The following is a 25,860-nucleotide window of genomic DNA, read 5'->3' on the forward strand; positions in this document are numbered from 1 at the left end:
GCTTGGTGGTCCAAACCTCCACTTCCCATGGTGTCTTCCCCTCCATTCCCACAGATAGGGAATCCAAGAAGGTTGGTAAACATCTCATGCCTATTGGGTCATTTTTCCCATAATTTATGGGATACGGTGGCACATGTGCTGCCCCAGGTTCTGGAGGGTGTACGGGACACACTCACCCAAGCTGCCAAGGATGCGAGACGATGCAGCCAAGTTTACCATTCTGTGTGGCTTTGATACAACCGACTCACTGGGCAGGGCGATTTCTTCGACAGTGGCCCTTCGTCGCCACGCCTGACTACTGGCTTTTCAGGAAAGTCCTGGCAAATCTGATGGACATGCCACTTGATGGCTCACGCCTTTTTTTGTGAGAAGGCAGACTCAACGCTTGAACGGTTCAAGGACTCTTGAGCCACGGCCAGATCCTTGGGCCTCTCGCACCCGCTCACTAGCAGTCTGCTTATCGTCTCTTTTGAGGCTTTGGGAGGGACAGGGTACCACACCATTCACGGGTCAGCCGCCGTCCTCCAGCTTCACAGCATCCAGTGTGAGGACAAGGTTGTGGTACTTTCAGACCCAGAGGGTCTAGCTAGAGGTCGGCCACCACCCAGCCCCCCTCTTCCACAATGCCCAAGCCCTCCTAGTGTGTTTCTGCAAGACCATATTCGTCCAGTTGGAAGGAGGATTCAATTTCATCTGCCTCACTGGCGGTCCATAACATTGGACAAATGGGTCTTGCAGATCATACAGAAGGGCTATTCCCTCCCCTTCCAGTCTTTACCTCCCTCTAGCCCTCCATTGAAAGAACGGCTGATGGAGGATCATTTGATCTTGCTTCGCGAGGAAGTTACGTTTCTCTTGGCCAAGGGAGCAATAGAAAGGGTCCCGATGTCAGAAGTGGGCAGTAGTTGTTATTCCCGCTACTTTCTGATTCCAAAAAAGAACAAGGGTCTTTACCCTATTCTGGCTTTGCAGGGTGTCAATCTCTTCCTCAAAAAGAAGAAATTCAAGATGCTTACTCTAGCTCAGGTCTTGTCTGCCCTAGACCAAGGAGACTGAATGGTAGCGTGTATTTTCACATCCCCATCCTGCCCGCCCACAGGCGTTACTTGCGGTTCAAGGTGGGCCACGAGCACTTTCAGTTTAGCGTGCTCCCTTTCGGTCTCACCAGTACCCCTCGGGTGTTCACCTAGTTGATGCCGATGGTAGCAGCTCATCTGCGCAGGTTAGGGATTTAAGTCTTTCCCCTACCTCGATGACTGGCAACAGGCTCTCGTCACCCACCTTCAGACTTCGGCAGACCTCCTGCATTTGCTGGGGTTCACTATAAACGTGCCAAAGTCACACCTGGCTCCCTCTCAGAAGCTTCCCTTCATCAGAGCTTTTCTGGATACAGTGCAGTTTTGGGTTTATCCTCCCGAGCAGTGAGTCCAGGATATTCAGGTTATGATACCGACGTTTCTGGATTTCAGTGAGACAGACTCTGAGGCTGTTGGGACTCATGGCATCCTGCATCCTGCTAGTCAAAAATGCCAGATGGCATATGAGGGCTTTGCAGTGGGACCTGAAGTTCCAGTGGGTGCAGCATCAGGGAAATCTTACTGACACAGTTCAGATCTCGGAGTGAACTGCAAAAGACCTGCAGTGGTGGTTAGTGAACTGCTATTGGGTCAGAGGCAGGCTCCTCTCCCTTCCCCAACCCGATCTCACAGTAGTGACAGGTGCGTCACTTCTGGGATAGGCGCCCATCTGGGAGAGGCGGAGATCAGGGGCCTCTGGTCTCTGCGGAATCCAGACTCCATATCAACTTTTGGAGCTCTGGGCAGTCCGACTAGCATTGAAAGCATTTCTTCCTGTTGTGAAAGGGAAGATAGTGCAGGTGTTCACGAACAACACCACCTCAATGTGGTACTGCAACAAACAGGGCGGTGTGGGGTCCTGGACCCTTTAGTCAAGAGGCTCTGCATCTCTGGACATGGCTGCAACAGAAGGGCATAACCCTGGTGCTTCAACACCTGGCAGGATCTCTGAACACCAGGGCGGACGAACTCAACAGTCGATGCCTAGCAGATCATGAATGGTATCTCCATCTGGAGGTGGCGCAAGGACCAGCAGTGGGCAAAGCCTTAGTTAGATCTGTTCGACTCTCAATGGCTATCTTTCTGTCTGATCAGCCTTCTCTGTTTAAATCCCCCATTGTACATAGATTCCTCAAGGGGGTTGTGCATATGTTTCCCCCAAGGCCCTTTGTTATACCCCAATGGGACCGAAATCTTGTCCTCACATTTCTGATGTGTGCTCCCTTTGAGCCTTTGCACAACTGTCCCCTCCGGCTGCTCACCATCAAGACAGCCTTTTTAGTGGCAATAACATCTGCCAGGAGGGTGAGTGAGATGCAGGCCCTGTCATCAAAGCCACCGTATCTCACTATCTATCCAGACAAGGTGGTACTCAGAACTCGTGCCTCTTTCCTTCCCAAAGTGGTGACCCCCATTTCATCTGGGTCAGAACACCACCTTCTTTGATCCACCGCATCCCTCTAAAGAAGAGGAGCGACTCCATTGGCTGGATCCAAAAAGAGCATTGTCGTTCTACCTTGACTGCACAAAAGAGTTCCGGGTGGATGACCAACTCTTTGTGGGGTACGTTGAGCAAAGAAGGGTCAGGCAGTGCAGAAGCTAATAATTTTGCACTGGGCCGTTCTCTGCATCAAGATCTGCTACACATTGGCCAAGAAGCAGCCTCCTGAGGGCTTGCAAGCTCATTCTGCCAGGGGCAAAGCTGCTACCACTGTGCTGTCTCGAGGCGTACCAGTCCTGGAGTTCTGTCAGGCGGCAACATGGGCATCTTTGCACACGTATGCAAAACATTACTGCCTGGACAGTCAGGTACGAAGAGACGGGCACTTTGCCCATTCAGTCCTACAGGACTTCTTAGTGTAAGGAGTAATGTCCACAGCCCACCGCCAGGAGGTTGTGGCTTGGGTATCTATTCAAAGGGAAGGAATCTCCAGCTAGAAGTCTCTATCAGATAAACAAGTTACTTACCTTCAGTAACGCATTATCTGTGAGAAACTCTATCAAGCTGCAGATTCCTTACACCTACCCATGCCTCCCCGCTCTGCAGATATATCTAGTAGGATTAGAGTTTATCCCTTTTCAGGGCCCTAGTTTTGCACAGACAAATGCTGGTTCTATCCATGACTCTGCACTTCTGGCATGGAAGTTTTGTGGATAAAAGAACTGACGTAAGCACGCCAGGGTGGTGTCTTTCTAGGTGATAATAACATCAGACTGCTTCAACGACGCTGACAAAGTCACATGGAGCCAGACGAAGCACGTGGATCCAAACAACACCACCCGATGGCGCGGAGAGGTTATTGCTCAGCAAAAAGATTTCAAAGCTGACATGAGGGTATTCAAAGATAAGGAATCTGCAGCTAGATAGTCTCTACCAGATAATGCTTTACTGAAGGTAAGTAACTTGTTCTTCAGGACCATTCCCAGAGGACCCCGAGGAAACCCATGGATACCCATAGAAGTGGAATACCAGCCCACGTGCATAGGAGTGAAGTCATGTCAGAACTAACTGCATAAGTGAATGGGGACCTCAGCTGTCCAGCTGCTATGGTGACCTGCGGACCATGTCGTTGGAACCCAGGCAAGGAGCACCTGTGAAGAGAGTCCAAACCACTCGGAGATGTCCAGGGGGTGCAGGAGGGCAGTTCTCAGGGATGGTTCTCTGTTCAACCGTTGTTGTGAAGGTGCAGTATCCATGCAATGCAAAATGATCCCAGGATTCATCCACTAGCTGTCCCGTGCCGGTTGTCAAATGGAAAGGAGTCAGTGGTCGGCAGGACCACCAGCAAACCTTGGCAAAAGCAAAAGGAGGGTTACACTAAGAGTTGCAGTAGTTGGGACGAGCAAGGTCCGAGGGGCTCAACTTTCACAGGTAAGTCAGGACCAGCCCTCAGCAGTGAGAAGAGCCAGCAGGACTTGAAGGAGACTCCAGGAAGTCCCTCTGGCAGCAAGCACAGGGAGTCGCGAGGAGGCCTCAGCAGCACAAGCAAGATGGATGCCCATGTCGCAAAGGTTGCAGGGAGGACGTTGGTCTTGGAGCCATGTGATGCATGAGGCTGGGGTTTCTTGGAGCTAGGAGGTCTTTGAGCTGAAGAGCCAAGAAGCCTTGGTGACAACAGACATGGTGCACAGGGGTTTTGTCCCAGCAGCTCCAACAAGGAACCACCGCCTTCCCAGTTGCAAAGAAGACAGGTCAGACTGCTAGAGAGCTGCAGAACTACCACCTGTGTTGCGGAGCCTTGAGAAGTCTGTGGGACAACAGGATTCACAAACTGGTCATCAAGGTGTCTGCGGTTGCAGGAAAGCGACTCCTTCACTCCAAGGGAGATTTCCTTCTGAATGCCCTTAGAGCTTTTGTAACTCTGAAGGATGCGGTGGGGATAGGATGGACATCAGTCTTAGTGACTGCATTGAGTCTTCTGTATTCTACACAGACCTCATTTCTTTCTTTCTGCCATGGGAATGAGGTTTGGGTACACAGACTACAAGACTAACCCAAGGGCTGTCTGAAGGCTTCATAACCCCCAACTCTAGCATCTCAGAGACTTCTGCTCTGATGCAGTCTCTAATATGGTCAGATTGCCTGTAGAATTTACTCTTACTCTTGATAGGCAGACTGTCACCTGTGTCCACATCATGGGCACACTAGGTAGTCTGTCTGGGTGTCATAGAGAAGAGTTCTGGGAACTGACTGAGCACCTGTCTGCAATCAGTTTGTCGCTGGTCAGTGAAGCAGCCAGCAAAGACTACTCCATCAACTGAACCATGAACAGGGTTGTGTAAGAGGAGATCAGGGAGACGGTCGCTCTCTTCCTCCTCTCCCTCATCAGTGGCCATGAGCAAGCTCATGTCAGCCCTATAAAAGTAAGGCTGTAGGTGATTCACATGAAGCACCCTATGAGGGCGTTTTGGAGTGCCTAGGTCCACCAAGTTGGTGAATTCACCTCTCTCCTCCAAAATTGTATGGGGGCTACTCCACTTATCTTGGAGTGCTCTTGGGGCCAAAGACTCCAAACCCATACCTGCCCAAGCTGATAAAAAGTCAGAACAACCTTTTGGTCATGCCATAACTTCTGAAGTTCTTGGCTGGCCTCAAGATTTTTGGTGGCATTCTTTATGTATTCAGCCATGCATGAACGTAGGCCTAGTATATAATCCACAATGTCCTGTTTGGGAGGTGTGAGAAGTTGCGCCCACCTTCCCTCACAAGACAAAGAGGACCCCTAACAGGATATCCAAACATAAGTTCAAAGGGGGTGTAGCTCACTCCCTTCTGAGGAACCTCACTGTAGGCAATCAAAACGCAGGGTAGTCAGACATCCCATCTCCTCCTGATATTGTCAGATAGTCCCATAATCATACCTTTAAGGGTCCTGTTGACTCTGTCAACCAGGCCATTGCCCTGTAGATGAAAGGGGGTGGTGAACTTGTAAGTTACACCACACTCTTTCCACATAGCCTTCAGGTAGCCAGACATGAAGTTTGCATCTCTGTCTGACACCACCTCCTAAGGGAAACTCACTCTGGAAAAGATTCCTAACAGGGCTTTGGCCACTGCAGGTGCTGCCTTGGCCCTAAGGGGAATAGTTTCTGGGTACCTGGTGGCACCGGAGCGACAAAACTCCTTTGTGTCTTCAAACATGTGGGGCCAGTGAAATGAGGAACAAGTCTGTCCCAAGCCTTACTTTGCCCAAGATGTCCTGGAAGGGGTATGTCATGTGGTGGGGTAAACAGAAACTATCTAAACATCTGAGGCAATTCCAACCTGTTAGCACCCAGCTTAGGGTTCATAGCCTCAGAGTATAGGAGACCATCTTCCCATTAATTCCTATAGGATCCACTGACATTCCCTGCCTCTTCTGCAGCAGCTTGTTGCCTGAGACCTTCATAAGAGGGGCAGGATTTCTGCCCAAGACTCAGTGCCTCCCTGGAGGGTTCCCCTGCTCCCAGAATCTGTGCCATGTCAGGCCCAAGCTCCTCTAGGCAGTTCCCTCACAAGGGGCATGATCATCTCCCTGAGGAGACTGATCCTCACTTTGGGGAGGATAACTTTTTACCCTTTCTACCTCTCTTCTTGGGAGCTGCCTGGGCCATTGTTCCACGCTACACTGCTCCTTGGCCTCTGCTCTAGTTGCCACAAAGTCTCAGGGATGCCCAGTATGGCTGCATGGACCTGCAACTCCACTTCAGCGCGTGCTGAAGTTTCCAAATCTAAGACATTCTACAGGAATAGATGAGGATACCACAACTTTCTTAGGGCCAGTAGCCTGATGGGGTGGCACTTAGTGATTTTGTCTGTGTTGGTAACTTTGTATGTATGACCAAGTAGGATTTGCTCAGGCAACACCAGTTTTTCAGTGAGCATAGTGACACTTAAACTTGTGTCCCTGTAAGCCTCTGCCCCAATACCATTATTAGGGGGGTGCTGCATGTATTTATTCATATTAGGAAGCCAGGCAACCAAAGTGGCAAGGTCAAAGGCACCCTCTGATACTAGGACAGCCTCAGTAGTTTCTCTGACTAGGTCACAGTCCACTGCAGTACCCAATGTGAACTCAGCTACACCCTTGGTTGTGATACTACTACTGGTGCTGTTGCTAGGGGCCCTAGTGGAAGTAGTAGTAGTAGCAGTGCTTTTCTTACAGCAACTGGATTCAGATGCCCTATGACCTTTTGTCTTATAGACAAAGCACCAGGGCTTCTTTTCAGAGGAAGAGGAAGATTTGGACCCACCCACAGAAGATGAGGTTTTTGGACCTGAAGAAGGCTCTTTCTTTTTATATTTAGGTTTCTTACCATCTTCCCATGAGGGCCTGGAGGTATTCCCTCTCTCATGTTCACCCCCTGCCCCGATGAGAGTTTTCTTACTCACCCTGGTGCGGACCCACTTGTCTGCCTTCTTGCCCAATTCTTGGGGAGAGGACAGCTCAGAACCTCCAGGTATTGGTTTGGTTTGTCAGGCACAAGGTTATTAAGAATGTGCTCTTTCATAATTAGATTGTACAGCCCTATATAGTCATGCATGTTACTACCATGTAACCAGCCTTCCAGAGCCTTAACTGCCCAGTCCACAAAATCAACCCAGGCTTGAGAGGATTGTTTCTGTGTGTCCCTGAACTTTACCCTGTACTCTTCAGTAGTAAGCCCAAACCCAATAATCACTGCCTCCTTCAAGACCTGATAATTCTCTGCATCCTATTCCCTGACTGCCAAAAGTTTGTCTCTACCTTTGTCAGCAAAGGAGAGTCACAGGATAGCTGCCCGCTGTCTCTGAGGGACCTTTTGGACTTTACAAGCCCTCTCCAGAGCAGCAATCCACTTGTGGTTATCATCCCCAGACTTGCAAGGGGAGGGGGTGGGGGGAAACTATCCTGCTCAGACTCCTAGAATCAAAGTGCTCCTCCCTGACTCTGGATTCTCTAGTGCTACCACAATGAAATTCTAATCCCAGATTTTTCCTTTCTTTCTCCATCTCTAGGGCTTCCTTTTCAAGGGCCAGCTACGTCTTCAACTTGAGCTGAGCCATCTCACATTTCAGCAAGGTGTACCCTCTACGTAATGCTGCCTCCTGCCAAGCCCTAACCTATTTGTCCCATGGAGACACTATGCTGACCCAAGTTTCTTGTTCCCAACTCCATCTAGACGCTACATGCTTCCCACTTACTTGTACGTTATCAGCACAGGAACATTCTTGGAGAAAGGGATGGATGAGAGAGAAAGAACCTCAGAGGTCACCTGGCAGGATCAGGATGGCTGGCGGTGGTATACAAAGAGCAGATATCTTCTATGATAAATTAAACATTTAGTCAAATAACACTATTCATGTAACAGATGTACTAAAACTACTCTTCACCAATTCCCACTAACTAGGTGTACCTGTTAGAGTCCCCTTTCCCGCTTTTGATGGCTCGCCCCTCTCTGGGAATCTTCAAGAAACAATATGGAACCTGCAGCCAGATACGATGTTTAGCCTTCTATACTATCTACATGTATTCCCACCTTGTACCCAGGACAATGTGGCCCCATTGGAAGGCCTACCTAAAGTGTTCCAGAAATTTAGAGTATGTCTTGCTCGTTGGGTCTCGATGAGACTTTCTAAATGGCAGTCACACTCATAATCACAGACATATAACAGGCGATAAAGAATGAAAATCAGTTCTTAAGTATTTATATTTCTCAAATATTCAGGGACTATTCAGCACAGTGTGTTCGTATCGGAAAGAACACAGTTCAGTGTTTTAACCACACTGAGAGCATAGGGTTAATATACTAAAGTTCACTTTCAGATGTAATTGGTGTCATCACTGTTACATCACAGTGACAATTGAACATGGAAATAACAGACCTTTGATTCATATTTTGAAACTAGCGTGTGCCAAGCACTGAGTGTTCTTTATTATAGGCAATGATTGGTATCACAAGAATGTTACATAAAACTCAACTATAACAAACATGTTCATAGTACATCATTAAAATAACAATTGTCGAACACACGCTCAAATCTGTACTGTCATTGCAAGCTAACAATAATGAGCGTTATTATTTGGCAGACAGCAAGTATTTAAGTAACAAAGGACACTGATAACATGCCCTTCTAGTTCCCGACTGAACATCTCTCAATCAACTATCAATGGTAACCGGTAAGAAGCCTTTCAAGCGCATTATCCATGACGCTGGGCTGTGGAATAGACAATCCAGGAACAAGAGTGGAGAAGCAGATAATCCCACTCTGTGTCTGAAGACCTCTGACAGTAAGCAATCACCTCAAGACTAGTGTGGCTTTAAATATCTGCTGTCATAAGGCTGCCGTACCTGGCCACACCCAGTCTGAGTCATGAGGATGCCACAAGCTCAGGCAACAAGTTGACATGTGACCCAGATTCCTACACGAGTTCTAAAACAAGCGTTGGCTCAAGTAAACATTTCTCAAAGGCAACAACAATCATTGGCCCATGCAAGGAAATGTGATTTGCCTAGGGCCACACTTTACTAAAAACTAGATGTGGGTTCTGGACCATATTTGGGTTTGCAGGCCCGATACCTCCTCTGAATTAGAGTTGGTGGATTCAGCAGAAGAGGGAAGCTCTGGAGGTACACCTCCCTCACCAAGATCTCCCTTCCCTCTCAGGGTTCTAGAGGTCATCATGCATGAGCATCTGTAGAAGAGAATATTTGCTAGGGTGATTGTCTTCAGTTTTCTAGCTTTCCACAGTGACCTAACTTATTGAAACTTAAGGGCACTATACCCAGACTCCCGAGTCTGTTCAGCTCCCTAAACAGAAGACATGTTATTAGTGCCCTGTAAGTGTATCTACAACTAACATAGGGGGTTATTCCAACTTTGGGGAAGTGGTAATCCGTCCCAAAAGTGACGGTAAAGTGACGGATATACCACCAGCCGTATTACGAGTCCATTATATCCTATGGAACTCGTAATACGGCTGGTGGTAAATCCGTCACATTTGGGACGGATTACCACCTTCTCCAAAGTTGTAATAACCCCCATAGTGTTCTAAACTGTTAAGATATTGGGGATAGGGCTATTGTTAGAAATGGGGTCTTTGGTTGGCAGTCAGGTTACCCACTGTCCAACCAAGGACCCTCACTCTAGTCAGGGTAAAGTAGGATCACCCTCAGTTAACCCCCGCGTACCCCATTGGTAGCTTGGTACAAGCAGGCAGGCTTATCTTCAGAAGCAAGGTGTAAAGTATTTGTACCAACACACACAGTAACTCAGTGAAACTACTACAAAATGACACAACACAGGTTTAGAAAAACAGATAATATTTATCTAAACAAAACAAGACCAAAACAACATAAATCCAACAAACACAAGTCAAGTTATGAATTAAAAAAGCAAAATAGTCTTTAGTCCTTTAGAAAACAGTAAGAACATTGTTAGCGTACAAAAGTTACCTCGTTTGCATCAAAATAACACCACATGGGCGAGAAAAGGCCAGCGATGCGTCGATTTCTCACTCCCAAACGAGACCATGCGTCATTCCTCCTCCGGTCTGGTTGGTGTGTGTCATTTTTCCTCTCCTGCAAGAGAACGATGCATCGATCCAGACAGACACCTCGGGTCCGGGCAGGCTTTGCGTTGTTTTTCCACGCCCAGCAAGGTTGCGTTGAAAATCCGGTCGCACTGTATCACTAAACTGAGCTGCGTGGGGTTTGCGTCGTTAACAGCCTCCGTTAGCGGGTGTTGCATGTCGTTTCTCCAGCCGCGTTGTGTCGGTCTTCCAGCCGCGATGCAGGTGGAGCAGTGATTTTAGCCATGAAGCTGGCGGCTCGTCGGTTCTCAGCCACGTCATGGAAGGTGCGTCAAAAGTTTCCCCGCACGACGGTCTGTGCGTGGATTTTCAGTCTTGGTCTGCCAGCTTCAACTTTCAAGGGCCCAGGAACTGGATAGGGCACCACTTGGCAGGGCAGGAGTCTCAGCAGAGAGCCCAGGTGCTGGCAGGGGAAGTATTTGATGGCCCTGAGACTTCAACAACAGGAGGCAAGCTCAGTTCAAGCCCTTGGAGATTCTTCACAAGCAGGAATGCACAACAAAGTCAAGTCTATGTCCCCTTTCACAGGCAGAAGCAACAACTGCAGGATAGCTCCACAAAGCACAGTCACAGGCAGGGCAGCACTTCCCCTCAGCTCTTCTCCTTGGCAGAGGTTCCTCTTGATTCCAGAAGTGATCTACTTTTCAGGGTTTGGGTGCTCTTCCTATATACCTTTCTGCCTTTGAAGTAGGCCTACTTCAAAGGAAAGTCTCTCTTATTTGTGAGATCCTGCCTTGCCCAGGCCAGGCCCCAGGGGGTTGGAGACTGCATTGTGTGAGGGCAGACACAGCCCTTTCAGATGTGAATGACCACTCCTCCCCTCCCTTCTAGCACACATGGCTCATCAGGATATGCAGGCTATACCCCGGCTCCATTTGTGTCAGTCTAGAGAGAGGTGCAAACAGCCCAACTATCAAACTAACCCAGACAGGGAATCCACAAACAGGCAGAGTCACAGAATAGTTTAAGCAAGAACATGCCTACTTTCTAAAAGTGGCATTTTCAAACACACAATCTCCAAACCAACTTTACTAAAAGATGTATTTTTAAATTGTGAATTCAGAGACCCCAAACTCCACATGTCTATCTGTTCTCAACGGGAATCTACGCTTTAATCATATTTAAAGGCAGCCCCCATGTTAACCTATGAGAGCGATAGGCCTTGCAACAGTGAAAACTGAATTTGGCAGTATTTCACAGTCAGGACATATAAAACACATTAGTATATGTTCTACCTTAAACATACACTGCACCCTGCCCATGGGGCTTCCTAGGGCCCCCCTTTAGGGGTGTCTTACATGTAAGAAAAGGGAAGGTTTAGACCTGGCAAGTGGGTACACTTGCCAAGTCGAATTGGCAGTTTAAAACTGCACACACAGACCCATCAGTGGCAGGTCGTAGCCATGTTTACAGAGCTACTGATGTGGGTGGCACAACCAGTGCTGCAGGCCCACTAGTAGCATTTGATTTACAAGCCCTGGGCACCTCTAGTACACTGTACTCAGGACATACCAGTAAATCAAATATGCCAATCAAGGAAATTCAATTACACATACATTTTACATAGGAGCACTTGCACTTTAGCACTGGATAGCAGTGGTAAAGTGCCCAGAGTAACAAAAAAACAGAGTCCACCACACATCAACAACCTGGGAAACAGAGGCAAAAAGTTAGGGGAGACCACACCAAGGATGCCGAGTCTAACACGTGTCCCCCCTAGCTGAAAGTGGGGAGCAAGTACCCATCCTCATGGGAGATCTCATCACTAAGGCAGAAGATTCTGGACAGATCATCAGCATTGGCGTGTTCTGTACCAAGGGGGTGTTCCACCTTAAAGTCCATCCCCTGTAGGGAAATGGACCACCCCAACAGTTTTGGATTCTCACCCCTCATCTGCATTCACCACCTGAGGGGCCTGTGGTCGGTCTGAACCCGGAAGTGAGTCCCAAACAAGTAGGGTCTTAGCTTCTTCAGTGCCCAGACCACAGCAAAAGCTTCACTCTTTATGACACTCCACCTACGTTCCCTGGGAAGTAACCTCCTGCTAATGAAGGCTACATCTTGATCTAGGCCCTCTTCATTAAGTTGTGAGAGTACTGCTCCTATTCCATGCTCTGGGGCGTCTGTTTGCACAACAAACTCCTTGGAGTAGTCAGATGCCTTCAGCACAGGTGCTGTGCACATGGCAGCCTTCAGGGCATCAAAAGAGGTCTGGCAAGCCTTGGTCCAGATCACCTTCTTTGGTTGCTTCATGGAAGTCAACTCAGTCAAGGGAGTAACAATGATGCAATACCATTTGACAAACCTCCTGTAATAGCCAGTGAGGCCTAAAAAGGCTCTTACCTCAGTCCTCTTGGGAGGTTCTCAAGCCATAGTCGTATCAATCTTTGGCTATAGGGGTGCCACCTGGCCACTCCCCAACTGGTATCTCAAATACACCACAGAACCCTGCCCTATTTGGCACTTGCTTGTCTTAATAGTGAGGCCTGCCTTTTGAAGGGCCTCCAACACTTTGCAGAGGTGTTGCAAATGTTCCTCCTATGTGTAACTGAAGACAGCAAAGTCATCCAGGTAGGTGGCACTGAAATCATCCAGTCCAGCCAACACCTGGTTGACCAACCTCTGAAAGGTGGCGGGGCATTCTTCATTACAAAGGGCATCACCTTAAACTGGCAGTGCCCATCTGGGGGGGAGAATGCCGACCTCTCCTGAGCCCCTCAGTCAGGGCGATCTGCCAATACCCACAGGTAAGATCAAATGTACTTAGGTATTTGGCAGCTCCCAACCGGTTAATGAGCTCATCGACTCAGGGGATGGGGGGGCATTAGTCTTGGTGACCGCATTGAGTCCCCAGTAATTCACACAGAACCTGTGGCTGCTGGAAAACTCAATCACCCCCAACACTAACATTTTAGAGACTTTAGCCCTGATTTATACTTTTTGACACAAACCTGCGCTAACGTAGGTTTGTGTAAGAAAGTATAGCGCCGGCTTGTGCCATTCCAGGATACCAGCCAGGCGCCATATTAATGGAATGGCGCAATCCGGCGCAAAGGGTGGGCTAGAGTAAAAAAAATTGACGTTGGCTGGGTAGGGGCGGCGGTATGGGAGATGGGTGTTTAGCACCAAAAAATTACGTTAGGCTGGTTAGAGTCAAAGAAGATGACTCTAACCAGATTAGCGCCATTTTATGGCGCTAACCCTACCATGCCAACTGACTCCTGCCTTAGAAAAGAAAGGAGTCATGCCCACAACCCCAATGGCCAGCAAAGGGGACGAGGGTCCGCTGGGCATGGCCATTGCACCCTGTACCATGTATGGGGGCCCATGGCATTTTATTTAAAAAAAAAGGTAAATACTTACCTTCACTTACGTGTGATCAATCAATCAATCAAATAATTTCTCAAGCGCACTACTCTCTCGGTAGGCCCCCCATCCTCCATTGTTCCTCTGGTGTGGGTGGGGGTGTCCGTGGAGCCTAGGGAGGCACCTGTGGACTCATTCCATGGTGTTCCTCCATGGAAATGAGCCCACAGTTCCCCTAAATCTTAGCGCCATTATTTAGGCCCGCCTCCCTCCCATGCACAATTTTTGCACGGGAGGATAAATAAGGCGCAAGGGCATTGAAGTAATTTTTTTGCCCGGGAACGCCTACCTTGAATCTCATTGACGCCAGGTAGTTTTCCGCAGGCAAAAAATGACTTTAACTCCAATATTTTGATGCTAGAGAGGTCTAAAGTCAAAATATAAATATGGAGTTAAGTTTGTGCTGAAATAGCGTAAAAGAAATGATGCTATTTCAGCGCAAACAGAGCATAAAAATGCCCCTTCTTCTTTAATGTTAGTCCTTACTCTGTCAGTCACTCTGTAAACTTTGTGTTTAACATGAGGACTGTCCCCAGTGACCACATCATGTGTACACAAGTGTCTGACCCCTGGGATCAGAGAGAACAGTGAGGCAAACTGGCCCAAAACGTGGCAACAGTCCCTCTGTTGCTTTGGGGTCAGGGAGGGGGAGAGGATCACTCCCTCCACAGACCCATCTTTTTCTCCAGCAGACAAGAAGTCAGGAAGAGGCTTTCTCTCTTCCTCCACCCTATCATCGGTTGCTAGGAGCATGGACAATTCAGTTCGCTCAAAGTGTGGCTTGAGCCGGTTCACATGCAAGACCCTTAAAGGGTTCCTGGGAGTCCGCAAGTCCACCAGGTAGGTGACTTCACTCTTGCGCTCCACCACCTCAAATGGGCCAGTCCACTTGTTCTGGAGTGCCCTAGGCTCCACTGGTGCCATTACCCTCACTTTTTGTCCAGGCTGAAACTCGACCAAACTGACACTCTGGTCATACCAGCGTTTCATGTCTTCCTGGCTTGCTTCGAGGTTCTCCTGTGCGAGACCCCTGAAGTGGGCAGTCTGGTTTCTCAGAGCCAGCATGTAACTGAATACATCCTGGAGGGGTTTACTAGGGGCTTTTTCCAAAGCCCCCTTGACCAGACTCAAAGGTCCCCTTTCAGGGTGGCCATATAACAGCTCAAAAAGACTAAATCCAAGCCCTTTTTGAGGCACCTCCCTGTAGGCGAACAGAAGGCACGGCAAGAGGACGTCCCACTTATGCTTCAAGGGCACTGTCAGGCCCATGATCATGCCTTTCATGGTGTGGTTAAATCTCTCAACCAGCCCATTGCTTTGTGGGTGGTAAGGAGTGGTGAACTTGTGCGTTATCCCACACTCTGCCACAGAGACTTCCTATAAGTAGATATGAAGTTGGTACCCCCATCAGATACCACTTCTTTGGGGAACCCCATGTGGGTAAAAACCCCCATTAATGCATGACCCACCAAAAAGGAAGTGATTAAACTTAGAGGAATGGCTTCTGGGTACCGGGTGGCATGGTCCACCAAGACCAGGATGAACCTGTTGCCCATGGCTGTCTTGGGATCCAGAGGCCCCACAATGTCAATACCGACCCTTTCAAAGGGGCACTAACTACAGGAAAAGGTTGGAGGGAGCCTTATATTCCCCCCCACTCCTGCCACTTGCCTGACATGTTTGGCAAGACCTATGATGAGCATTTGAGTGCCTGTGCCTTAGGGGCCAGTAGAAGTGGGTGACAAGCCCTTCAAAGGTCTTGTCCTGCCCCAAATGTCCTGCTAAAGGCACATCATGAGCCAACCCCAGTAGGAAGGCATTGAAGCACTGGGGTACCACCAGCACACGGGCTGACCCAGGCTCAGGAACCTTAGGCTCACTATAATGGAGGCCGTCCTCCCAATAAATCAGGTGAGATCCTGGCTCCTTGCCAGCCGCCTGGCCTGCAGCCTGTTACCGCAAACCCTACAGAGTAGGGCATGTCTTCTGTGCCTCACAGAATGTCTCCCTGGTGGGTCATCCTTCCTGCTGCCACTGTGACAGCTCAGGGAGCTGCCCCAGTTCAGCCACCTGTAGGCTCCGGGGCATCACCCTTGGGCTCTGCCTCCTCCTGGACCATGGGAACTTCTGGGACTGGTTTCCCACGCCCACCCCCCTTTCTCTTTTTGGTGGTCTCCTGGGCCACTGTTTCAGGCTCCAGGGGCTCCTGACTAGCCTAATGGGCTGCCATTGACCTGGTGGATACGCAGACCCACCCAGAGAGACCCAACATCTCCAAGTGCTACCTGTGCTCCACCTCCTTCCAAGGGGAATCCTCCAGGTAATTGCCAAGCAAACAATCTACAGACATGGTTGGACTCACAGCTACCTTCAAGGAACCTGAGACCCCCCCCCCATTCAAGGCAGCCCTAATGGGCTGCCATTGACCTGGTGGATACGCAGACCCACCCAGAGAGACCCAACATCTCCAAGTGTGACCTGTGTTCCACCTCCTTCCAAGGGGAATCCTCCAGGTAATTGCCAAGCAAACAATCTACAGAAATGGTTGGACTAACAGCTACCTTCAAGGAACCTGAGACCCCCCCCATTCAAAGGGAACATGCACCACTCTGCACAGGCACTCTTAATTGTCTATCGCGACTACTTGGTGAAGTACCCAGGGATCTATCTGCTCTTCAGACACCAGGTAACTCCTCACTGTAGTCACACTCGCTCCTGTGTCTCTCAGAAGCCTCCACCCTCTGTCAATTGATGGTCACCCACTGTCTGTACTTTTTAGTGTTCTCAGGCACTAGGGTTCTCTGGACCATCTCACTGTCCTCTAGTGAGGCAAGGGTTATCTCAGCTGGGTCCCACACACCTGGAATCAACTCCTCCCGAGCGCTACACTAGCCAAACCCTGGGACTGCGCACTAGTGGGTGCTGGTGTACTCTTGGGGCATTTGGGGGTCCACCTCACATGACCCACCTTGTCACATGCATAACACTTACGCGGGGGAACCCCCTCCACAGGTTTCCCTTTGGAGATCCATGGCTTGTTTTCACTGGGGGGCTCAGAATCCTTACCCTGGGGATTAGGTTGGGGCCCTTTAGAGAACTCCCCCTGTTTACCCTTACCCCCCCTTTCTTCTGAGAGGGACCCTGCCCACCCTTGGTGTGGTCTTCCCCATACCTCTTCTGCTTCCTGCACAAGCCTCCTGGGGTCAGTCAGCTTGCTGTCAATTAGGTTCTGGCGCAGCTCTGGAAAACATAAACTGTACAAGTGCTCCCAAGCAAACAAATTGTAAAGCCCCTCATACGTTGTCACCTTATTGCCCTTTACCCAACCATCCAGTGTCCTACAAAAAGAATCAACACATTCCAACCATGTTTGGGATTCCTTCCTCTTATAGGACCTAAACTTGTCCTTATTCTGATCAGGGGTTAGACCATACCTTGTGATCAGGGCATCCTTCATGATAGGGTAGGTGAGCCCCTGGGGATCCCTTAAGGATGTCAGAGTATCCCTCCCCTCTACCTCAAAGTGCTTCCACAGACCCGCCCTCCAGAGAGCTTCAGGGACCAGATTCATATGGGGAGCAAACTCATACCCCTTAAACCACAACAGTATGTCATCCTCCCTCTTGTAATCTTTCACAAGGTCCTTAGGAATGTGCACCCTCCTCTCAGGCTGCACTGTCATATTGCTACCACCGTCCCTATGGACTGGCTCCTCTATTCCAGCTCCCTCAAGCTGAGCTCATGTGCCAGCAGTATCTTCTCCTCTATGGCCATGCTCTTTTCTTCCATCTCCCTTTGCATCCTAAACTTTTCCAACTCCAGCTGGTGAGCCCTCTCTGCCTGTCTGTCCTGTAACTCTTCAGAGTCAGACCCTTGGATGAGAGACTGCTACCTGCCCTGGGGACCCTCTCCCTGGACATAACAGGCCCACCCACTATACCATTGTGAATAGATTGCAATATCTCCTACTCATCCTCCTCCTCCTCTGTGTGCCCCTCAGCTTCCTTGGTTGTTACCCATGCCCTGTGTGCCTTCTGCAGCTCCTCCTTCCTGGTGGAGCCTTTAATGGGGCAAGCACATTTTTTGCAGAACTGCTTTAACTGGGCAACTGTATAGCTCTCCAGTTTTTCTAAATCAAAAGCAGCTCCAGCTGATGCATCTCCAGACTGAGACATGATGAAGAGTTAAAAGTGCAAAGTTCCAAAGGCAGAAAAACAAGTTCCCAATAGAGTTCCAAAAAGTCAATCAGGGGATCAGCAAACTATGGAATTAGAACAGAAAGAGTCCCAAAAGAGAAAAAGCAAAAATCACAAGACAAGTAGTATGTGATCATGTAGTGGTCTGCACTAAAAACAGTAGAGTTCACTTAATCACTGTATGTCAGGTACAAATACCAGTCCAATCCCAACCGCTGATCACCAATGTTAGAAATGGGGTCATTGGTTGGCAGTCAGGTTACCCCCTGTCCAAGCCAGGACCCTCACTCTAGTCAGGGTAAAGGAGAATTACCTTCAGTTTACCCCGCTCACCTCTTAGTAGCTTGGCACAAGCAGGCAGGCTTAACTTCGGAAGCAAGGTGTAAAGTATTTGTACCAACACACACAGTAACTCAGGGAAAACACTACAAAATAACACAACACAAGTTTAGAAAAATAGATAATATTTATCTAAACAAAACAAGACCAACATGACAGTTATTCAGCATACACAAAGTTATGAATTTAAAAAGCAAGAGTCTTAAATCCTTTAGAAAACAGCGAGAATGTTGTTACCACGCGGGCGAGTGTGCGTCGGAATAGGCCAGCCGAGATGCAGGTGGAGCAGTGATTTCAGCCGCAATGCTGGCAGCGCGTCCTTTCTGAGCCGCATCACGGAAGGTGTGTCAAAAATGTACCCGCACAGCGGTCTGCATGTGGATTTTCAGTTTTGGTCTGCCAGCTTCAACTTTCAAGGGCCCAGGAACTGGATAGGGCACCACTTGGCAGGGCAGGAGTCTCAGCAGAGAGTACAGGTGCTGGTAGGGGAAGTCTTTGCTGGCCCGAGACTTCAACAACAGGAGGCAAGCTCAGTTCAATCCCTTGGAGATTCTTCACACACATAAATGCACAACAAAGTCAAGTCTTTGTCTCCTTTCACAGGCAGAAGCAGCAACTGCAGGATAGCTCCACAAAGCACAGTCACAGGCAGGGCAGCACTTCTCCTTAGCTCTTCAGCTCCTCTCCTTGGCAGAGCTTCCTCTTGATACCAGAAGTGATCCTATTTTCGGGGGTTTGGGTGCTCTTCTTATACCTCTTTCTGCCTTTGAAGTAAGCCTACTTTAAAGGAAAGTCTCTCTTGTTTGTGAGATCCTGCCTTACCCAGGCCAGGCCCCAGAAACACCCCAGGGGGTTGGAGACTGCATTGTTTGAGGGCAGGCATAGCCCTTTCAGGTGTGAGTGACCACTTCTCCCCTCCGTCCTAGCACAGATGGCTCAGCAGGATATGCAGGCTACACCCCAGCTCCCTTTGTGTCACTGTCTAGAGAGCGGTGCAAACAGCACAACTGTCAAACTAACCCAGACAGGGAATCTACAAAAAGGCAGAGTCACAGAATAGTTTAAGCAAGAAAATGCCTACTTTCTAAACTGGTATTTTCAAACACACAGGGGGTCATTCTGACCTCGGCGGTAAAAGTCGCTTACTGCCGGCCAGAAGGCCGCCATAACACCGCTGCGGCCGCGGTAAACCGCCACGGTCATTTTGACCCGCAACTGGCAAACCGCCAAAAACCCGACATCCACAATAATCCGCCACACCAAAGGTCAGCGGGAAACTGGCGATGACCAAACCTCCACCGTCACGCCAACGGAAATACGCCCATGCCATTCCGACCCACAAATCCCGGCAGCGGTCTTTCAACCGCGGTATTCCATTGGCGGTACACACCGCCGCGCTCAAAATACACACACCTTTACAAAACACATCCACATTGGATAATTAAAAATACACACACCTGAGACACATACACACACCACTCCCACACACCCAATTCAGCATAAAACACACACCCACATCACCCACAAACCCCTACGACCACAATTGCGAGTGAAGGACAGAGAGAGAGAGCACAGCATAGAGTACACCATCACACAGAGGCAAATCACATCACCCACACACTTTCCACACACAAAACACCATACACCACCACACTCACCACACTCTACAACACATACACCACCCCTCACCTCATCCACACCACCCCATGGCACCCCAAAGACACCCCAGGTTCTCTGACACAGAACTCAGGGTTATGGTGGAGGAAATAGTTTGTGTAGAGCCCCAGCTCTTCGGGGCACAGGTGCAGCACACCACCATTGCCAGGAAGATGGAGCTATGGAGCAGAATAGTGGACAGGGTCAACGCGGTGGGACAGCATCCACGCAATCGGGACGACATCAGGAAGCGGTGGAACGACCTACGGGGGAAGGTGCGTTCCATGGTATCAAGGCACAACATTGCGGTGCAGAAGACTGGCGGCGGACCCCTACCTACTCCCCCAGAATTCACAGCATGGGAGGAGGAAGTCTTGCACATCCTGCATCCTGAGGGCCTCGCAGGAGTAGGCGGAGGAATGGACTCTGGTAAGTCAAATCTTCACTACTTCATTCCCCCCACCCCACCTGCATGCCAAATCATACCCCCACCCTCACCCCCACCCCCATCACACCAACTCCTTGCTAATGGCTCACCATCACAACCCACCCATCCCAAAACCTAGCCCTGCATGCCTCCCCAAAGCATGGACACCCATCCCCAAAGCATGCCCACTGCACACACCCATCACCCCCACAAGCCACCGTCACAAAAGCCCCCACAAGGGAATGCCAGCACTGGGGGACACGGCCACCCACCCATTACACGAAATGCCACACACAGAAGCAATAACCATACTCTTATACCCCTGCAGGACCCGAACGCCACCACACCGCCACGGAGGGTCCAGAGATGTCCATCCCACCCCCAGAAGAGGCCCCCAGTGATGACAGCAGCTCTGTCTCCCTGGACCCTGATGACCAGCCCGGCCCATCGTGGACCTCGGGACAGTCGGTTCCCCACAGACAGCCACAGGCTACACCAGACCCAACCACCTCTGGGAACACCAGCACAGCTCCCACCCAGCGGGCCCATGCCTCTGTCTCCAGGACACGCCAATCAGCGGTGTGTCCACCACTACAGGGCACCCAGGTTGACCCACCACCCCAACAACAACAGGGACCTGGGGGCAGTGGTAGTGGGCACACCGTCCAGGGGACAGAGGCCCAGGGAAACAGGGGAACTGGGAGGGCTGCTGTGCGACAGGGGGGGGACAGGCCCAGGGAACCGACTCTCCAAGAGGCCCTCTCCTCCATCATGGGAGCATACCACCACTCCCAGGAGACGATGGCTACGGTACTGGCCAGGTTCCAGGAGATCCAGGTCATGCAGGAGCAACAGTACATGGGGTTCAGAGAGGAACCGAGGAACATTAGTTCCGCAATGGGGACCATCGTCCTGGCCCTAACCCAGATAGTCACCACATTGCGGGACCATGTGGCACCACAAAGGGCCCCTGTCACTAGCCTGGACCAGGAACAGCCTACCACCTCTGCCGGCGCTAGTGGACAGGAGGCCCCCACACGACAGGCCACCAGAACCCCACCTCCTGCAGAAGAAGAACCACCCCGCAAGCGGAACCTGAGATCTCACAAGAAGACAGAGTAGGATTGCAAGACCCCCGCCAGCAAACGACACCCCCTGATGTCATCCCACTGTCCCACATTGTCACCCTGTCCAACCTTGAACTGCCCCTGCTCCATCCTTCCACAGGCATATGGACAATGCACCTGTGCGACTGAGAACTGGACTCTGCCATGGACATTACTCCACCATCACCCATCCCCGTTTTACAATCATGTTCCATAAATTTAGCACTTGAATTAAATCACTTTTTGCACTAAAAAAATCTGGAGTCTGCTTGTAATTTGAACAAATGTATTAGACATAACGGTGCCAAAATGTTCAGTTACATTGTGATGACATCATACCACTGTCACACAGCTGTAGTCCATGGGCAAACAAAGCAGAGGTCACGCAGTGGGGCCCACAGCTCTGAAAACGGAAGGGAAAGTCACAACTCAGTTAACAGGAACTGGGGGGGAACTCAGACAGTAGAGAGGCAGGAGACTTTAAGTAAATGTAAAATGGGGTGGTTGATTCGTACCTGTGTGCTACTGAAAATACTGTTGTATCACTGTGTCCCTGTTGTCTGTGTCGTCCCCGTCGTCCTCCTCCTATTCACTCTCCACAGGCTCCACAGCTGCTACAACACCACCATCTAGACCATCCTCCTGCAGGAAAGGCACCTGGCGTCGCAAAGCCAGGTTGTGAAGCATACAGCAGGCCACGATGATATGGCACACCTTCTTTGGTGAGTACATTAGGGATCCCCCTGTCATATGTAGGCACCTAAACCTGGCCTTCAGGAGGCCGAAGGTTCTTTCTATAATCCTCCTAGTCCACCCATGGGCCTCATTGTACCGTTCCTCTGCCCTTGTCCTGGGATTCCTCACTGGGGTAAGTAGCCACGACAGGTTGGGGTAACCAGAGTCACCTATTAGCCACACACGGTGTCTCTGTAGCTGTTCCATCACATAAGGGATGCTGCTATTTCACATGATGTACGCGTCATGCACTGACCCAGGGAACTTGGCATTTACATGGGAGATGTACTGGTCAGCCAAACAGACCACCTGGACATTCATAGAATGATAACTTTTTCTGTTCCTGTACACCTGCTCACTGCCACTGGGGGGAACCAAGGCCACATGGGTCCCATCAATGGCACCAATGATGTTGGGGATATGTCCAAGGGCATAGAAATCACCCTTCACTGTAGCCAAATCGCCCACCTCAGGGAAAACAATGTAGCTCCGCATGTGTTTCAGCAGGGCAGACAACACTCTGGACAAAACCTTAGAAAACATAGGCTGAGACATCCCTGATGATATGGCCACTGTTGTTTGGAATGATCCACTTGCCAAAAAATGGAGTACTGACAGAACCTGCACCAGAGGGGGAATCCCTGTGGGTTGGCGAATGGGGGACATCAGGTCTGGCTCCAGCTGGGCACACAGTTCCTGTATAGTGGCTCGGTCAAGTCTGTATGTAAGTATGACATGTCTTTCTTCCATTGTCGACAGGTCCACCAGCGGTCTGTACACAGGAGGATTCCTCCATCTCCTCGCAAGTCCCAGCGGACGGTGCCTAGGAAGGACAACATGGAGCACAGAGTCAAGCAACCCACAGGTACGTAACCACAGCTTGCACAGTACACGATTCGCTATGCATTGAATGGCTTGTATGAGTGGCAATGCAAGGCCTAGGCCTGTGTAACGCAGTAGAAATTCAGCCATGTGGGCCCTTGAAATGGCGGCTGCCTGACCTGTGAAGTGTGACAATGGGATGTGAGGTCAATGCGCTGGCGTGGCACACCGTGGCGGTAGGCGGTCGAAGACCGCGGCGCAAAGCAGCATTGGTTAACATAGACCCCTATGGGCCTCAGGAGCCAATGACGATGTGCGCCGGCGGTCGCTGTACGCACCGCCGCGGTACGCACCGCCGCGGGCGTGACTGCCATTTTCTAACTGCTTAATCACTCGAGACCTGATCATCCACAGGAGAGGACCTATACTGCAAGTGCTGCTGTGAACTCGGTCTGGAAGAGACAATGGCTGCTGCGACTGGGGAAAGGGCCCCTGCCTTCACATCTGAGGAATTGGATAAACTCGTTGATGGGGTCCTCCCCCAGTATGCGCTACTCTACGGTCCTCCAGACCAACAGGTAAGTACACTGGGAGCACGTAGTATGGGCTCTGCCTGTGTTGAGTGGGGTGGATGTAAGATGGTGTGGAGGGGAGCGTATGAGGATAGCAACGCACGACAGATGAGAGCATGTGCCACATGGCAATGTTGGGGAGAGGGGGCCACTCACATCGACCATGCAGAAAAGTCATGATATTTCTTTTTCCACCCTGTCCATGTCACATAGGTCAGCGCCCATCAGAAGATCGACATTTGGCGTGCCATAGCCAAGGATGTCCGGGCCCTGGGGGTCCACAACAGACGGGGCACCCACTGCCGCAAGAGGTGGGAGGACATCCGCCGCGGGAGCAGAAAGACCGCCGAGGCTCTGCTGGGGATGGCCTCCCAACGTAGGAGGGGTGACAGTCGTCAATTGACCCCCCTGATGTCCCGGATCCTGGCGGTGGCCTACCCCGATTTGGATGGGCGCGTGAGGACATCACAGCAGACACAAGGGGGTGAGTATCAGCACATTCTGCTATATTAGCGCACAGTGGAGGCGTCTGGGTGGGGGAGGAGGGCTGTGGCTATCTCTAGGCCAGGGTGGTTTCTGTAGGCTAGGCCCCTCCGTTAGACATGGCCCTGTGCCCCCGCCCCCCACCTCTGTAGGGTGCTAAGTACAGCTATCCATGGCCCGGGCTCACCTATGTGTGCATTTGTCGTCCATAGACTTGTAGGCCAAGTCACAATAATTGAGTAGTGTACCCCGAGTGCGCGGCGTAGTGCAGGGGGCTTCTGTGTCTGTCCTCTCCGCCAACGGTGCCGCCAATGCATGCACTCAACATGTCTTTCTTTCTTCTCTCCCCCTCTTTTTTTTGGTTTTCCTGCTCATGTGTGCATTAGCATCATCAGGCAGAGGAGAAGTGGCATCGGCGCACGAGGGAGCTGCATCTCACATGGGCCCAGAGGGCCCTGCAACCGACTCAGACTTAACCAGTGAGACGGAGGGCGAGGGGGGCTCCACAACGGGGACCCGTGGAGACGTCAGCGACACCGACACGTCCTCGGAAGGGAGCTCCCTTGTGGTGGCGGCACCATCCGTGCCCACCGCAAAAACAGGTACAGCCGCCACCCAGCGCACCAGCTCCGCCCTCCCAGCAGCCCCTCAGCTTTCGCCCCGTGCCCGCTCGGCCAGGAAGCCGGCCATCTCCTTCGCCCCTGGCACCTCAGGTCCTGCCCCAGTTACCCCTGCTGCCCTCAGTGAGGAGGTCATTGACCTCCTCCGGACGCTCATTGTTGGGCAGTCTACCCTTTTGAATGCCATCCAGGGGGTGGAAATGGAGGTGCATCGGACCAATGCATACCTGGAGGGCATTCATTCGGGTCAGGCTGCCCATCAGCGATCGTTCAACGCTCTGGCCTCAGCACTGACGGCAGCAATTGTCCCTGTGTCTAGCCTCCCCCTCCAACTTCCTCAACCCAGTCCCACTCCCCTGTTCCTCTGCCTATCCCAGACACACCTACAGACCAGCCTGCACACACATCAACACCCAAGGGCAGCTCATCCAGACATAAGCACCACAGATCACACAAGCATTCACCCAAGCAACATCCACATGCAGACACAGCAACACCCACTGCCTCCACTGTGTCCCCCTCCTCCTTGTCTCCCTCCTCCCTCCCTGTGACGTCTCCACTCACACCTGCATGCACACCACCATCAGCCAGTACGTCCATCACCACCACACCCACCAGAACAGTCCGCACACGTGCAGTCACCACCCCCACTACCATTTACACGTCCCCTGTGTCCTCTCCCAGTGTGTCTGTCACCCCCTCTTCCAAACCACACAAACGCAGGCAGCCACCCACCCAACAGCCATCCACCTCACGACAGCCTCCGTCACAAGCACCTGCACCCAAAGACAGCACACTTGACTCTCCTACAACCACATCCTCTTCCTCCACTCCCATACCCACTACAACTACCCGTCCCTGTCTTTCTAAATTGATTTTCCTTTCCAACCTTGACCTCTTTCCAACAACTGACCCACCCCCTCCATCTCGTAAGAGTCCAACCAGCACCTCAGCCACCACAAGCCCTGCACCTACTAGGACCATCGTTCAGGGCTATTGGAGTCCACCAGCTCCTAGGGCAGGAACATCGGCCAGCAGCAAGGGGACAGCCAGCCCACCCCCTGGGAAAAGAAGCAAAAAAGGGAAGGGCCGGCGCCACAGGCCTGAGACGGCTGCCCCCAAGGACACCAGCCTTGCACCGTCACCTGGCCCATCCACCAAGGGAGGCAAGGGCCCCAGAGATTCTTCCAAGGAGGGCAAGGGCCCCAGAGATACTTCCAAGGGAGGCAAGGGCCCCAGAGATTCGTCCAAGGAGGGCAAGGGCCCCAGAGATACTTCCAAGGGAGGCAAGGGCCCCAGAGATTCGTCCAAGGAGGGCAAGGGCAGCAGGGCGAAGAAGTCCGGCAGCAGGCGAGCTGCCCAGGAGGGCCCCACCAGCCCCATTTGGGGTGTGACGGAGGACACCCACG

This window comes from Pleurodeles waltl, chromosome 3_1 (assembly GCF_031143425.1).
Source record: "Pleurodeles waltl isolate 20211129_DDA chromosome 3_1, aPleWal1.hap1.20221129, whole genome shotgun sequence".
In the NCBI taxonomy this organism is placed as follows: Eukaryota; Metazoa; Chordata; class Amphibia; order Caudata; family Salamandridae; genus Pleurodeles; species Pleurodeles waltl.